A 15,319-nucleotide genomic window follows, 5' to 3' on the forward strand; every position below is an offset into this window, starting at 1 on the left:
TGAGGCCCTGTGGGCCACATAAGCATCCCACAGGCCAAATCCGGCCCATGGGCCTTGAGTTTGACAACCCTGGTTTAGGAGATTGTTACTCTCCAGTAAAGTTTTGCATGGTGTTTGCAGGGCATCCAAAGAAAGCTACGAAAGGGCATACCGTTGTTTTATTTCAGAAGCAGATTCTGTGTTACCTGACTGACCTTTTCAGAACAGCAGTGCAGGCGATTTTTGCTGAAGCAACCTTTAGTCATGTACTTACAGAAGGATAGAAGTGGAGGTCTAAGTTGAGTAAAATTGCTTTTCTCTAAGGGCTGAGGCAATATTTCACACATAACAATATGTGCAAATCTGGGGTGGGTTCTACTTACCTTTACTACCGGTTTGCAACGGGGCTGCGTGCACTCACTTGCTTCACTCACTCGCGCTTCTGCGCAGAAACTTCCTGATGACATCTGGGTCAGTAAGCGAAGTCTCCCGCAGGTTTTGCTACTGGTTCTTGCAAACCGGTCCAAACCGAGGGCAACCCACCACTGGTACAAACGCAGCATCTATTAGTCTTTCCATCTCGAACTACAGGTAGCCTTTGAGTTATGACAGTAATTGAGCCCAGAATTACAATTGTATGTCGCTGCAGTTGTAAGTCAAGACATCTTATTTTGTCTCAAACACCTTCCAGCATTCATTAGCTAGTAATAACTCTCAACTTCAGACCGGAAACTTAAAGATTGTTCAAAGTTACGACGTACCTTGTAAATAATAGAATTATTTACAATCCATTTTCAAAGTTATAACACCTACACTACCACCATTATGGTCATGTTATCACATTCTGGGCACTTGGCCATATTCTCACTTTTGTGGCTATTTGCAGCATTTACTTTTGGTTTCCTGCAAAAAAACACCTATTGGGGAAAATGGATTTGCTTTGACACTACCATGTTCGCTTAGTAACCACCACGCTCGCTTAACTCCTGCAGTGTTTGTTTAACAACTGCTGCAAAAAAATGTTGAAAAATTGGGTCCGGTCACATGCTTACAACTGCAGCGACATACAATTGTAATTCTGGGCTCAATTACTGTCATAACTCTCTCTGACCGGTCGCAGACGGTGTTGACGGGAGGACAGAGGTCGACCCCGAAGCACCTCACTTGTGGGGTGCCGCAGGGGTCGATTCTCTCGCCTCTCCTGTTCAACATCTATATGAAGCCGCTGGGTGAGATCATCAGTGGCTTCGGTGTGAGTTACCAACTGTACGCTGATGATACTCAGCTGTACTTTTCCACACCGGGCCACCCCAACGAAGCTATCGAAGTGCTGTCCCGGTGCCTGGAGGCCGTACGGGTCTGGATGGGGAGAAACAGGCTCAAGCTCAATCCCTCCAAAACAGAGTGGCTGTGGATGCCGGCACCCCGGTACAGTCAGCTGCAACTGCGGCTGACTGTTGGGGGCGAGTCATTGGCCCCAATGGAAAGGGTGCGCAACTTGGGTGTTCTCCTGGATGGACGGCTGTCTTTTGAAGATCATTTGACGGCTGTCTCCAGGAGAGCCTTTTACCAGGTTCGCCTGGTTCGCCAGTTGCGCCCCTTCCTGGACCGGGATGCCCTATGCATGGTCACTCATGCTCTCGTGACATCTCGCCTGGATTACTGCAATGCTCTCTACATGGGGCTTCCCTTGAGGAGCACCCGGAGGCTCCAATTAGTCCAGAATGCGGCTGCGCGGGTGATAGAGGGAGCCCCTCGTGGCTCCCATGTGACACCACTCCTGCGCAGACTGCACTGGCTGCCTGTGGCCTTCCGGGTGCACTTCAGGGTTTTGGTAACCATCTTTAAAGCGCTCCATGGCTTAGGGCCGGGCTACTTACAGGACCGTCTACTGCCACCGATTGCCTCCCATCGACCCGTGCGCTCTCACAGGGAGGGACTCCTTAGATGCCGTCCGCCAGGCAGTGCCGACTGGCGACACCCAGGGGAAGGACCTTCACTGTGGGGGCTCCCACCCTCTGGAATGAACTTCCCCCAGGACTCAGCCAAATTCCTGACCTTCGAACCTTCCACCGCGAGCTTAAAACACATCTATTTATCTGTGCAGGACTGGACTAGAATTTTAATTTCAAATTTAATTTTAATGGGGTTTGTATCATTTTAATTGTAATTTTAAATTTTGGCCTATTTAAATAAGTTTTTTAATTTAGTGTTTTACCTTGTATTATATTTGTATTTTTATCGGGCTGTAAACCGCCCTGAGTCCTTCGGGAGATAGGGCGGTATAAAAATTTGATTAAATAAATAAATAAATAACTCAAAGGCTGCCTGTAGTTCGAGATGGAAAGACTAATAGATGCTGTGTTCTATCAGAGAATGATATTATTTGGAGATATTTTTGGCCTTAAAACCAAACAAAAGCTTTAGTGCCCATTTCCCTTATTATTCCTCCTCAATGAAACGAGCCAAAAATATTAGCCTTAACAATTTGGATGATGCTGCCATGTCATTTTCTAGCTCCCTGTGGACTTCTGAACCTTTTTTTAAAAATGTGATATGGAGAGGGGTGGGGGGAGGAAGCTGCTTGTTCCTTCCCAATATGTATGTCATGCCCCAGATTTGCTTTTGTTAAACATTTAGCCTTGCATTCAAGCCGGAAAGGCTCCCTGACATTATTAAGCTGCCCTTTAAGCAGGATAAAAATGCCAGAAAGGAAGATTGTCCTTGCTTTAACCTAGTTTTGTCTGCTGAATCATCATCCCCAGCCTTGCCCTTAGAAATAAAAGGGGAATCCAAGACGTAAAACTGATTTAGTTGTCATTCAATTTGGTTCAGAAATTTTGCCAAAAGCTAATTTGGAACATCCCTTCTCCATGCAAAAAGGTAAACAGTGTTGTTGTTTTTTTAAACCTTTCATCGGGATGATAAAAGCCCTGTGCAAGTTTTAAAAATGTATTTGGGGAACCGCACAAAAGATTCCACTAGGAAAAATATTTGTTTTTAAAAGTGGTTAATGGCTCATGAATGGAGCAATAAAGTAGAACGAGTTCTGGCAAGATTTCCCAAGCTGCGTATTTTCCACATGCTCACCTGGGAAGGAGTCCAAATAGTCGGTAGTACTTACTCTTGAGGAAATATGCATATGCTTTATTATAAAGCAGGGGTCTCCAACCTTGGTCCCTTTAAGACTTGTGGACTTTAACTCCCAGAGCTTTGCTGGCTGAGGGACTCTGGGAGTTGAAGTCCACAAGTCTTAAAGGGACCAAGGTTGGAGACCCCTGTTATAAAGTATATTTTGGACATTTTAGCCAGTTATGTGATAAAAGCATTTTGACAAGGGTGAGATTCATCATAAGCTTTCTGAAAGAATGCAGGGTCATGAGAATCAATTATTTCATTCGAAATATTATGGGTATGTGTGTTGGCAACCACTGGCACACAAAGTTATAGAATTCATTTACAAATATTCTCTCACAAAAATATTTTACCAATTTCTTTAAAACATTATAACATTAGTTCTAAACAATAGCAGTCCTGGAATTTTTTACATCATCACCCAGTTTTTGAAATCATTTCTTCTTAAAATGTGGAATAGACTTTTAAATATAAAAGAGCGCTGTAGAGTCCGTAAGAGATTAGGACAGTGTATATCTGATACTGTAAAAATAATCAAATTTAACTTGCATTCATTCAGTCTGACTAAGCAATATTTATGGGGGAGTGCAGGGGCAAAATCAAAGTCAATACAATGATTGTAATTTTGCAATGCAAACCTCAGACCTTTTGAACACGTACAAAAGGCCCAGGGCTTCAGGTAAAACAAATAATTGTTTGAAATGTCCAAATTCATACTAGCCTCCATATGTTTATTCTTTTGACTGCTTTGCTTGTTAGCATAAAATCACAAGTGTTAACCAGTAAAACAAAGCATTTTTAACTTTACATTACTGTTCCCTTTGTTCATTGTGGTTTGATTGGAATAGGCTTTCATCAATAAAAGGCAGATCCAATCTGGAAGCTTGGGCTGAAAATCCCCTACAGGCAGTAAAAATAAAATAGAAGTTATAACAAAATAAATACAATCAGGAAGACTAATTACATCCATTAGCTTTGCAGACTGGGATTTCTAGGAGCTGCTGTCTAAAAATCTCTGGAGCATAACAAATCTGTATGAAAGCTATATATATCCTTGAAATGCCTACTCCCTTCCCACCCTCTCCTATTATTGACTGCCAATATAAATTGGAAGTCATTTACTGGTCTTTGCACATATGCAGTATGCAGTTTATGCAACAGAACTGAACAGAAAGCATACGAGTTCCAAATAATAGCATTTAAACTTTTACACCGCCCCATTGTGCCATATAGCACTCTCTGGGAGATTTACAATATCATATTGCCCCCAACAATCTGGGCCCCCATTTTACCGACCTCAGGAGGATGGAAGGCTGATTCAACCTTGAGTCCCCACAGGATCGAACTCCAGGTTGTGGGCAGGGGTCTATGACAATTCACCACGGCCAACTCACCATGGCCAACTTGCTGTGGCCAATTCACTGCGGGACATCTTGCCACAGCCAAGTTGCTGCAGGACAATTCGCTGCGGCACAAGAGTTCCACTAATATCAAAGAAATAGCGGAATAGAATCATTAAAGAAAGGATACAAAAGGAAGGACAGAATTAAATGTAAATTGCAAAAATTAAAATAATTTATTATTTATTTTAAATAATGAAATAGAATTCTAAAATCGTCCCGAGCAAGTTGTCCTCTGGCGAGTTGTCAGTGGTGAGTTTTCCTGCAGTGAGTTGACCATGGTAAGTTGGCCAAGGTGAGTCGGCCATGGCGAGTTGGTCACAACGAGTTAGCTGCGGCAAGTTGTCCCATTCTGGTGGGCAGAATTTGCTTGCAATACTGCATTTCAACCTCTGCATCATCAGAACTGTTATTAAGGCTTATTTTAACTGTCCCACTCCTACCTAAAATGATTTTAGTCATTGGATATAGCCATTTGGAGGAATGGGGATAAGGGGAGCTTTCTCAGTACATTATTTGAATCGTTCATTGTCAGTACGGGCCATTTCTTTTCACTACTTTTATAGCCTATCCTTCATTCTAAGGCGATCTAAGGGGAAACTGTATCTCTGAAATAAATCTTAAGTTGAATGGAGAAACCATTGTTAATTTTATTTTATTTTTTGCAGTGGTTTGCTCTCCAAGCTTGTTTCAATTTAGTTTCTGAATGTTTCGTTAACATCATCAGCAGAATTGTCATCTCCAATTCTCCTTAGTTTATAAATGTCTTGTGTGCCAGTGTGGTCAGTTGGTCATTTGATTGGTTGTTTGTTTGGAGCTATATTTAAATTCTGAGCAGCTGATTGGTTCTCTTGTTGATTGGTTGTTCGAATGGTCCGATATCCTTTGGGAATTTACCACATCTTAATCCACTTTGTATTGCACCATATTCACCTTCCAGCCATCTCCCAAAATGACATGTGAAGTCTTCTAACTCTTTTCAACATAATACAGCTAGTCCTGGACTTATAACAATTCATTTAGTGACCATTCAAAATTACAATGGCACTGAAAAATGTGACTTATGACCATTTTTCACACTTATGACCCTTGGAGCATTCCCTTGGTCCCGTGATCAAAATTCAGATGTGTGACAACTGACTCGTATTTATGATGGTTGCAGTGTCCTGGAGTCATGTGACCCCCTTATGCAATCTTCTGACAAGTAAAGTCAACAGGGAAGCCCGATTCACTTAACAACTGTGTGACTTACTTAACAACTGCACTGATTCATTTAAGTTCATTTAGCTTCAAGATTCTGGTCACCACCTTCAAAGCGCTCCATGACTTAGGACCCGGGTACTTACGAGACCGCCTGCTGTTACCTTATGCCTCCCACTGACCCGTACGCTCTCACAGAGAAGGTCTCCTCAGGGTGCCGTCCGCCAAACAGTGTCGGCTGGGGGCCCCTAGGAGTAGGGCCTTCTCTGTTGGAGCATCGACGCTCTGGAATGAACTTCCCCCTACGTCAAGTGCCTGATCTTCGGACCTTCCGTCGTGAGCTAAAAACATATTTATTTATTCAAGCGGGACTGGCATAATGGTTTTAATAGTTTTAATCTTAAATTGGGGTTTTTATTGGGTTTTTATAATTTTAAATTTAAAGTTTTAATTATCAGCCTTTTGTAATTTGCTAGGTTTTAATTGTTGGTTTTAATTGTATATGTATTGTGTTTTCTCTTTGGCTGTACACCGCCCTGAGTCCTTCGGGAGAAGGGCGATATAAAAATTTAATAAATAATAAATAATAATAATAACAAACGTGGCAAGAGAAATCGTAAAATGGGGGAAAACTCACTTCACAAATCTCACTTAGCAACAGAAATGTGCTCAATTGTGGTCGCAAGTCAAGGACTGCCTGTACAGTACAGGTAGTCCTCGACTGACGACAATGATGGACCCCAGCATTTTTGTCATAAGTCATGATGGATGCAAGTTGAGGAACCTATGTGACCAACCTGATTTTATGACCTTTTTTGTTAATGGTTGTTAAATGAATACCGTGGCTATAAAGCAAGCACCACAGTCATTAGGCAAGACAAAGTATTTCTATGAGCGGTTTTTGTCAGAAACCAGCCAAAAGACCGGTTTCTGGCAAAAAAAACCTCTCATAAATCGCACCACCTGAATGCAGAATACTGCAACTGTCCATAAAGGCCTTTGGTTGCCAAGCACCCAAAATGTGGTCATGTGACTGCAAGGGGGTACATCTGCCACCATTCTGGAATTCTGGAATCTGGTTGTAAGTACCTTTTGGGGTGGGGGTCTGGCATGACTTCAAATGGTCACTAAGTGACTGGTCATTAAGCAAGAAGTACCTGTATCCTGTCTTTGGCTTTCCGAATACTGTAAATGAAAATCAGTAGTCACTTATTTTATTTTATTTTATTTTATTTATTTAGTTTGTCAAACATGTACAAGATAACAGGCATAAGTATAAACATGGACATGAATACAGGAAATGAGTACAAATAAATGGGGACAGTAGGACAAAGACAGTAGGCATGCTGGTGCACTTGTACATGCCCCCTTTACGGACCTCTTAAAAATGAGGTGAGGTCCACAGTAGACAGTTTAAGGTTGAAGCTGTGAGGGTTTGAGGATGTAACAACCGAGTCAGGTAGAGCATTCCAGGCTGGAGTCATATTTTCTGCAATCGAGTTTGGAGAGGTTTACCTTGAGTTTGTATCTATTGTTTGCCCATGTATTATTGTGGTTGAAGCTGAGTAGTCGTTGACAGGTAGGACGTTGTAGCAGACAATTTTGTGTACTATGCTTAGGTCAGACCATAGGCGGTGTAGTTCCAGGTTGTCCAAGCCCAAAATTTTGAGGCTGATGGCATAAGGGATTCTATTGTGAGCAGAGGAGTAGAGCACTCTTCTCATGAAATACCTCTGGACCCGCTCAATTGTATTAATGTCCGATATACAGTGTGGATTCCAGGCAGACGAGCTGTATTTGAGAATTGGTCTGGCAAAGGTTTTGTATGCCCTAGGCAATAAGCCGGCTCTCCGGGAAAAGAAGTCATAGATGCTAGCCAGCCCCTTCCTGGCTGGGAAATAAACAGTAAGGGTTTGGGAGTGGCCTGTTGTCGCAGACAACCATTTCTTCCAGTCAGATTCCTTTGCCAAAACCAGGTTTGCTGGGACTCATTGCTCTGTATCTGAGGTGCCAATTGAGTCTCCCTGCTGGGAAATAATAGGTAATGAATTTGCCTCAGCCGGTGTAAACAGGAACTATTTCTGCTTGGCTTAAACAGTCCCTTGAGTTCTCATGTGAACAAAGACTGTTCGTGCCCTGTTTTAGAAGGGGGAAAAAACGTTCATTTGTGACTAGCTATTTTTGGTTTCGTCTATCCAACGTGAATACTGTTCCTGCCTGTTTTAAAAAGGGGGATGTTTTACTCGTAAGTGGTTTCTCACTGCTTGTGAAGGCTGAGTCAGAACAGACATAAGGTAGAAGAAACTATACCTGAAATTGCCCCAGCAAAGGATGTTTTCACTTGCTCTCTCTCCCTTCCTTACATGACATTGGAGAAGCATCAATATAACAGCGCCATCACTTAAGATCTTTACTGTGAACTGATCTCATCTAACAAAGAGGCTGAACTAACTTTGCACAGGCCTGATGCAGTATGATTGATATCTTCTTATCCATTTACAGTCTTTACAACATTCTTTGCAATCACCCTAAGGCAAAACATTTCTCCTTGCAAATTTGCAGAGCTGCATCTTCCCTGAATGTCAGCCAAACTGAACGCAATGTTCAAATGGCACAGATGTAGACACCTTTTCTTTTTAAAAACGCACAAGTCGATGCTTACCTTTAATTAAGGTAAGCGTGGAGATACCCTTGAATAAAGATTGGATCCTGATGACAAGTTTTCTTTGCAGGGCTACCAAAGCGCTCTTGGACATGTCTTTTCTGGAATTTGGTTCCACCTAATTGAAGGGAAGAGCCTCTTTTGAAATGCCAGTAGAACAATCCTGGAATGAGATCGGTAGCAAACAGAAATATTGGAATGAGATGACCCAACAAAATGAAGATAATAAAATCATTTAATTCCTGATTCAAAATTATGGTATTAGCCATCTCACTGCCATCCAATCCATAAGAGTGATCTAATAGACCATCAAGGACAAGAAAGCCATTTTGTTTCATTTCCAATTTATTTTTTAAAAAAAAACTGCTGAGATGCAATGTAGCAGCAACCATTTATTTTCTCTTAACAGAAAGAAACTGGGCTTTTAATCTGTTCCAAAAACACTGAGCTTTGCTGAAGGACTAAATGTCCTCTCATCTTTCCTAACACAGTAACCAGTAATAATGCCAAACATAAATTAATACAACATGCTTTAAATAGGTTATGTCAGCAAATTTGGCAAGTTTTGTGTTGAGGCATTTTTAATACACCCTTTCCACAAAGAGCATGGCCATATGAGATCAAAGCCATTCTGAAGTATCAAAATTAAGCTGCATTGGCCCTGAGGATGCCAAACACATAAGGGTAACCCACGTGGAGCCTTCTATCACTTTTGAATCAGCTCACACAGAAGCATTTTTTAATTTTCCTAGCTTCCAAGATGTTGGGAAATAGCCATCTTCATTTGCACTTGTGGAAAGGGCTGAGGTGAAGACCTCCCCTTCCCAGCAGTCTTAATCAAGATATTCTTTGCAGCATCCAATCTGGGTTGGTCACTAGGACCAGAGGCTTAGTCTTCTGACCTTTCAGACTCATAGGATCCCAACTGGGTCAATCACCAGTACCAGAGTTTTTGTCTTCTGGGCTTTCAGACTCATGCTGGAACCCACTGTCAGCAGTGATGGTATTCAGCCGGTTCTATCCGGTTCAGGTGAACCGGTAGTGGCGGCTGCAGGAGGTTCCACCCACCCACCCGGACGTAATCACATCCCATTTATCCACACTTTTGATGCTCTGCGCATGCACAGAAGCCCCTGCATGCACGCGTGCTCCTATTTGCAAACCAGTAGCGAAGGTAAGTGAATACCACCCCAGCTGTCAGGGTTCCGACTGATGCCCTAATTAAATCATGCGCCTCGAGCCAAGCTTCAAAAGAAATCCAGTTATTTATTAGGAGCTTCATGTTGGCACCTTCCAAGTGAAGCCAACTCTGATCCATTTCCCCCAAGGTATGTCATTGGTCACATTCTCCAATGAAGCAATTTTGCGGGTTGTAGAGATCACTCCCGTCTGGCCACTGTGGGTTACTGCGGAGACAGCCAAGACAAAGATATGGCTGGAATGTGCTTTTGTTTTGACTGCCGTGCTGCCTTGCCGCAGCTGCAGAGTTCATTCTCCCATCCCCCTTGCCTATGGCAAGCCGAGAGCAGGCCAGGGATGCTTTGCGAGTTGACACTATCTTCATGGAACTTCTCTCTAGCAGCCATCTTCATGGAACTTCTCTCTAGCATTGGAGCCCATCCTCAGGGAACTTCTCTCTCATACATTCTGGTGTGAGAAAAGTTCCCTGAGGATGGGCTCCAGCACAAATTCAAAAGTTGGAAAACTAAGCTTCTGTTCCCAGTGACCGACCCATATTGGATCCTGCAACATTATCCTGGGACACAGATATTTGTCCCAGATATTGGCAAGATATTCTTCCCTTTACTAACATTAGTCTTTTTGCAAAAGGAATTGCTTGCTGAGGAGGGATTAAGATGGGGTCCCAAAATTCTCACCAGGGGTGGGGGCAGTCTAAAGCCAGTCCCAATAAAGCTTCACCATCAGCATAAGTGTCAACCCTACCAGGTGAACCAGACCAGGAAATCAGCTACATAGTAAGGCTAAATCTACTTGTATAAAAAGTGGCTATAATAACAAAATTTTGCCAATCTGATTGTGCAGTAACACTTCCTCCTCCTCCTTACACTTCAGTGGATTAGGAGATGTCTGCTTGATCATGTAGTCCTGGACTTAAAACAATCTTCAATTCTTTTTGTCTAGGCAAGGATTCCTGCATATGTTCCCTTCCTTACACCCTAATTTAAATGTCAGTCAATCCTGAACTTGATTGCTGTGTGGGTCTGTGTGTGTTTTTGTGTTTGTCTCTCTCTCTCTATGTGATATTTCTCCTGCTTCAGCAATCATCAGGTAAAGTACCTTTCTTCCCCACAGTGATCTCTGTGTGTAGGCGAGATAACATATGTACACTATGATCCTGCTTACAATTTGCTGTTTATTTTATACTAAGAACAACACTGCCATTATACCTGGCAGGATCAAGAGTGACTGATGGTTGGCAAGAAAGAGCAGTCTTTTCTTTTTGCCCTCTTCCTCTGAGCAGCAAGTGGAGAGGAAAAGATGATGACAAATTTGGCTGGAAAGTACTTGGGGCCAAGAGTGACATCCACAGGGTGGAAGAAGCATAAGCATATATCAACAATATAAGCTCTGTTATATAAAGAGCAACAGCCAATTAGCAGACATATTAGCAAGATGTAATAAGAATAACAAGTCTGACTGACTAAAGGGAAATAGGATAGTGATGTGACTTGGCAAGTAATGGACTCAGGCAATACGCATGCCACAGATAAAGGACAGCTGCTCTACTAGTGCAACTAAAAGTGGAACTCTGAAGGGAGGTGTAGGAAGAAATACATTTATATAGAAATGATATTATTAACGGCTGAGAACAAGTATCTGATGGCCCTCAAGAGATCTCGGATGATAAATAAATAAATAAATAAATTTCTAGGTCAGCCTGAATATTGCAATCTAGTATATTGCAACCTCATATAAAACCGGAATTCTTGTAAAACTATACCAGGACACACCAACCCAGTCTAATTTTATAAAATGGAGAAAAATATTTGGAGATGTGTGATCCTTCAAAAATCTACATCATCTTTAAAGATAGCCACATTTACACAATGCCTTATCTAGCCACACATTTCTATAACAGCAACATGATCATTTTCATGAAACAGCAAAAAACACTGAAATATTTATTTGCAAAATGTTTCTGCAAATCATCCTACAGATGATATTTTGCAAAGAGATCTTTCTGCTTTCTCATTTGTTTCGATCTGTATTTCCAAAGATGTTTTTCTATACTGCAGCATTTTTGAACTTGGCTTTCAAAGATAAAATGCAAGGAACAGGCTTCTTCTGATAGAAGAGCCAACTGCTTCATCATCAAAATTTATTAGAGATACAGCATCTAAGAAGATAAGTGCTATATTGCCTGCTATGAGTTAGCTGTTATGACAATTAGGGCTTGCCTATGACAACTGAACTGTGAAAATTTCATCAACATCTCACTGGGTTCACGTGAAAATGCTAATTAGCAACACAGGATATTCACTAAGGACAAAAGATGTCTGAAAAAAAGCTATTGTAATATAGAGACTTACATTACTTTCTTGTCATCCTTTTATATACCTGCTGCGTTTATATGCATTTCAGAGAAAATTCATGATTTTTAAGCTGTTTTCTCTAGTATTTTGATTGTAAAAGACAAGCTCTTAGACTTTGAAAAAAAATATAAAGACAAAAAGTAAATCTGAAATCCCCAAATTTCCATAGTCTAGTAAAGACCTTCTAATACATGGGTGTCAAACTCGTCATATCACATTGTCATCATGTGCTGTATTGTGATGTTTTTTCCCTTCACGGAGCTGGGGTGGGCATGGCCTGCGCATGATGCATCGGCCTGCGAGCCGCCAGTTTGACACCCCTGTTTTAGTATTTACCAATTTCACATAAGAAGGCAAATTATTTTCATTTCAATCATGGACGCTAAGAAACTAGTGCACTAAAGTTATAATCCTTTGTTGTTTACATGAGAATTAGGCTCTGCTGAAGACAATGGGTTTTAATCTATAAACATCCACAGGAATTCACCATTCTAGACTCAGTGACCTCCCAGTTACTTAGAAATTGGTATTGGTCCTCTTGGTATGACCAAGACCTACCACCAAGGACCATGTTAATCATATATTTTTCTCAAACATTTGACATCTCAAACATTTGACAATCAAATATTTACTGGATTCAAAAAAGGGCCTCTGGTGGTGCAACAGGCTAATGCAGCCTATTATTAACAGCAACTGCTTGCAATATTGCCGGTTCAAGTCCCACCAGGCCCAAGGTTGACTCAGCCTTCCATCCTTTATAAGGTAGGTAAAATGAGGACCCAGATTGTTGGGGGGCAATAAGTTGACTTTGTATATAGTATACAAATGGATGAAGACTATTGCTTGACATAGTGTAAGCCGCCCTGAGTCTTCGGAGAAGGGCGGGATATAAATGAAAAACAAAACAAAACTATTCATCCATGGGGGAAACTCCAAAAGCCATAGCTTGAAATCCCTTTATTAAGGACTGACCAAAATGTCACAAAAGACTGTTCCAGGCTTGGTAATTTGTGAAGTTCGCCATTAGGCAACATATAACAAACCAAGTGTTGTAACATATTTCCTGATCTCAAATGCAAGTGCACATTTTCAGATTTTCTTTGCATTTTGGGATTAGTGAAATATATGAAATATATAAAAAATGGACTATTCTGTCCACTTACTATAATATATGTTAAATTAGGTCGTAATTTCTAGTTGGTACAAAAAACATACACATAGTGACAAAAATTCAACTGGTGAAATATTGCTCCTTTCTCTTCGGTGGTAAAAGTGTATCAGATGTCTGCTTGTATTAAACATTCATGAAGAAAACCTATGTTTCTTGCCAGGGAGGAAAGGAAAGTGGGAAGGGGTGGAAGGGGAAAAAAAAACTTATTCTGAATTTCTATAGGCTCCAGCCAGGTACTTCCATTTCAAGTTCATCATAAAAATTCCCCGAAAACTCTTTGCCACGCTTTGACAGCAGTAGACACTCTTATCGAACCCATTCCTGAGAGGACCATAAGGGGCGTGCATAAGAGCACAAAAGTGCCTACTGTTCCTGTCCTATTATTCCCTTTCATTATATCAAATTAATATAGTTGTTGCATACTTTTGCTCATATATATGTTTTTTCTTTTATGATGTGTTGTCGTTTTATGTCGATGTTTAAGTATACTGTTGTGACAAAAATAAATAAATAAATAAATAAATAAATAAATAAATAAATAAATAAATGAATAAATAAATAAGGAACGCTGGGAAATGTAGTCAATCCGTGCTTGATAGCCTAGAACGCTGCTATTAGGTAAGCGGGAAACCGCTCTTCGGGCGACATTCCCCTTAACCCTTTCCTTCCCAACGTTGACGGCTTGGTTTTAACATAAGCAATAATTCGGAGGGGCGGGGGTAGAGGAAGGAAGTTCCGCCTTTTGTCTTGCCTCTAATTGGAGGACAAGTAAGCGGAAGTGACGTCATTCCTGTAAGCGGGCATATGCTATGGTGGGGAAGTTGGTGGTTCGGGTAAGTTACAAGGCCGGCTGGCGCGGGCAGCGGGCTTTCTGACGTCGTTTCCTCGCAGTCGGAGCTCCGGCTTCTCCGGTTTTGAGCCTTCTACGTCGGTCGCCGGCGGGTGGGAGGAGGGCAGGGGCGGGAGCGATGGGCCAACGAGCGTGGAGGGAAGCTTGGGCTTCTCGACTGGCGGGATGATCCGAGGGAACTTTCCCAAACCGCCCGCAGATCCCCTGAACCGGTGGTTGTAGGAAGCGACTCGTTACTTCATTGCAACACGTGTAGGTGTGTTTGTGCACGTCTGAACGTGGTCGTACGCGATCTTCCTTTTCCCCGCATGAAATCAGGCAGTGCTGGGAAGGAAGGAAGGAAGCGGCGTGCATAAGAGCACAAAAGTGCCTACCGCTCCTGTCCTATTGTTCCCTTCATTATAGTATTATATGCATACTTTTACTTATATATACTTTTTCTCTCATGATGGATTATTGTTTATGTTGATGACTGTATATACTGTTGTGACAAAATAAAATAATAAAAAAAAATAAGTACCATGAGTTGCCCCAGCATCTCTGCTTTCCCTCGTCCTGGGTGGAGAAGGTGATCACATAAAAAAACCCTTGCCAAGTCTCAAATTTTTTTTTCCCTCTTCTTCCTTCCTTCCTTCCTCCTCACCACCTCCCTCATCCCTCGTCCTTATTATCATTATTATCATTATTAGCCATAACACAGTCAGCCGGACATTCAGACTTGGTTTGGCATTTTTGTCTACCTATCTGGTCCTTTTACCAAGGACCTGGGAGAGGTAGATCTGGATGATTGATGGTGATGATTTGGTCTTCTCCACAACTATTTATCCTAGCAATATTTGTTCTTGTGGTGTTTTTTGTTTTTGTTTTTTTTGTCATGAGACTTGATAACATGAAGCCGACTTCCAAGATTTCTCTTGAAATGGAGAGCTGTCTTGATGTAAGGGCTGCTATGATTTGTCATTTTCGATTGCTGAATGTTGAGGACACTATATTGCATAGCGATTTTGGGACATGTGGGGAAAGTTGTTTGGTTTTTTTTAAAAACAGGGAAGCAGATAGGTTTAAAATTATTAGTCACATATTTTCTAACATCACTTTCATCATTGTTTCACAAGTAGATACAGGTAGTTCTCAACTTAAAACAGTTCATTTAGTGACCGTTCAGAATTACAGCGGTATTGAAAAAAGGGACTTATGGCCATTTTTCATATTTATGACCTTTGCAGCATCCCCATGGTCACATGATTTACATTCGGATGATTGACAAATGACTCACATTTATGACGATTGCAGTGTCCTGGAGTCATATGATCTCCTTTTGTGACCTTCTGACAAGCAAAGTCAATGGGGAAGCCAGCAACCCCCAAC

At 41.6% G+C, this 15,319-nt stretch overlaps 1 protein-coding gene across 4 annotated transcripts in view; it reads left to right on the top strand.

The window, feature by feature from the left end:
- The first annotated feature begins 13,873 nt into the window (after window positions 1-13,873).
- The window catches only part of CWC22 (CWC22 spliceosome associated protein homolog), a 56,754-nt gene continuing 55,308 nt past the window's right edge, over window positions 13,874-15,319 (top strand). For 2 of the 4 annotated variants that reach the window (XM_058189489.1, XM_058189460.1), the window contains exon 1: window positions 13,874-13,934. The gene's annotated coding sequence lies outside the window, so the exon portion shown is untranslated. Of the gene's footprint in view, window positions 13,935-14,061; window positions 14,208-15,319 lie in introns of those variants that run through there. The other 2 variants (XM_058189479.1, XM_058189468.1) reach the window with 2 other exon arrangements.

Source organism: Ahaetulla prasina, chromosome 1 (genome assembly GCF_028640845.1).
Source record: "Ahaetulla prasina isolate Xishuangbanna chromosome 1, ASM2864084v1, whole genome shotgun sequence".
Lineage (NCBI taxonomy): Eukaryota > Metazoa > Chordata > Lepidosauria > Squamata > Colubridae > Ahaetulla > Ahaetulla prasina.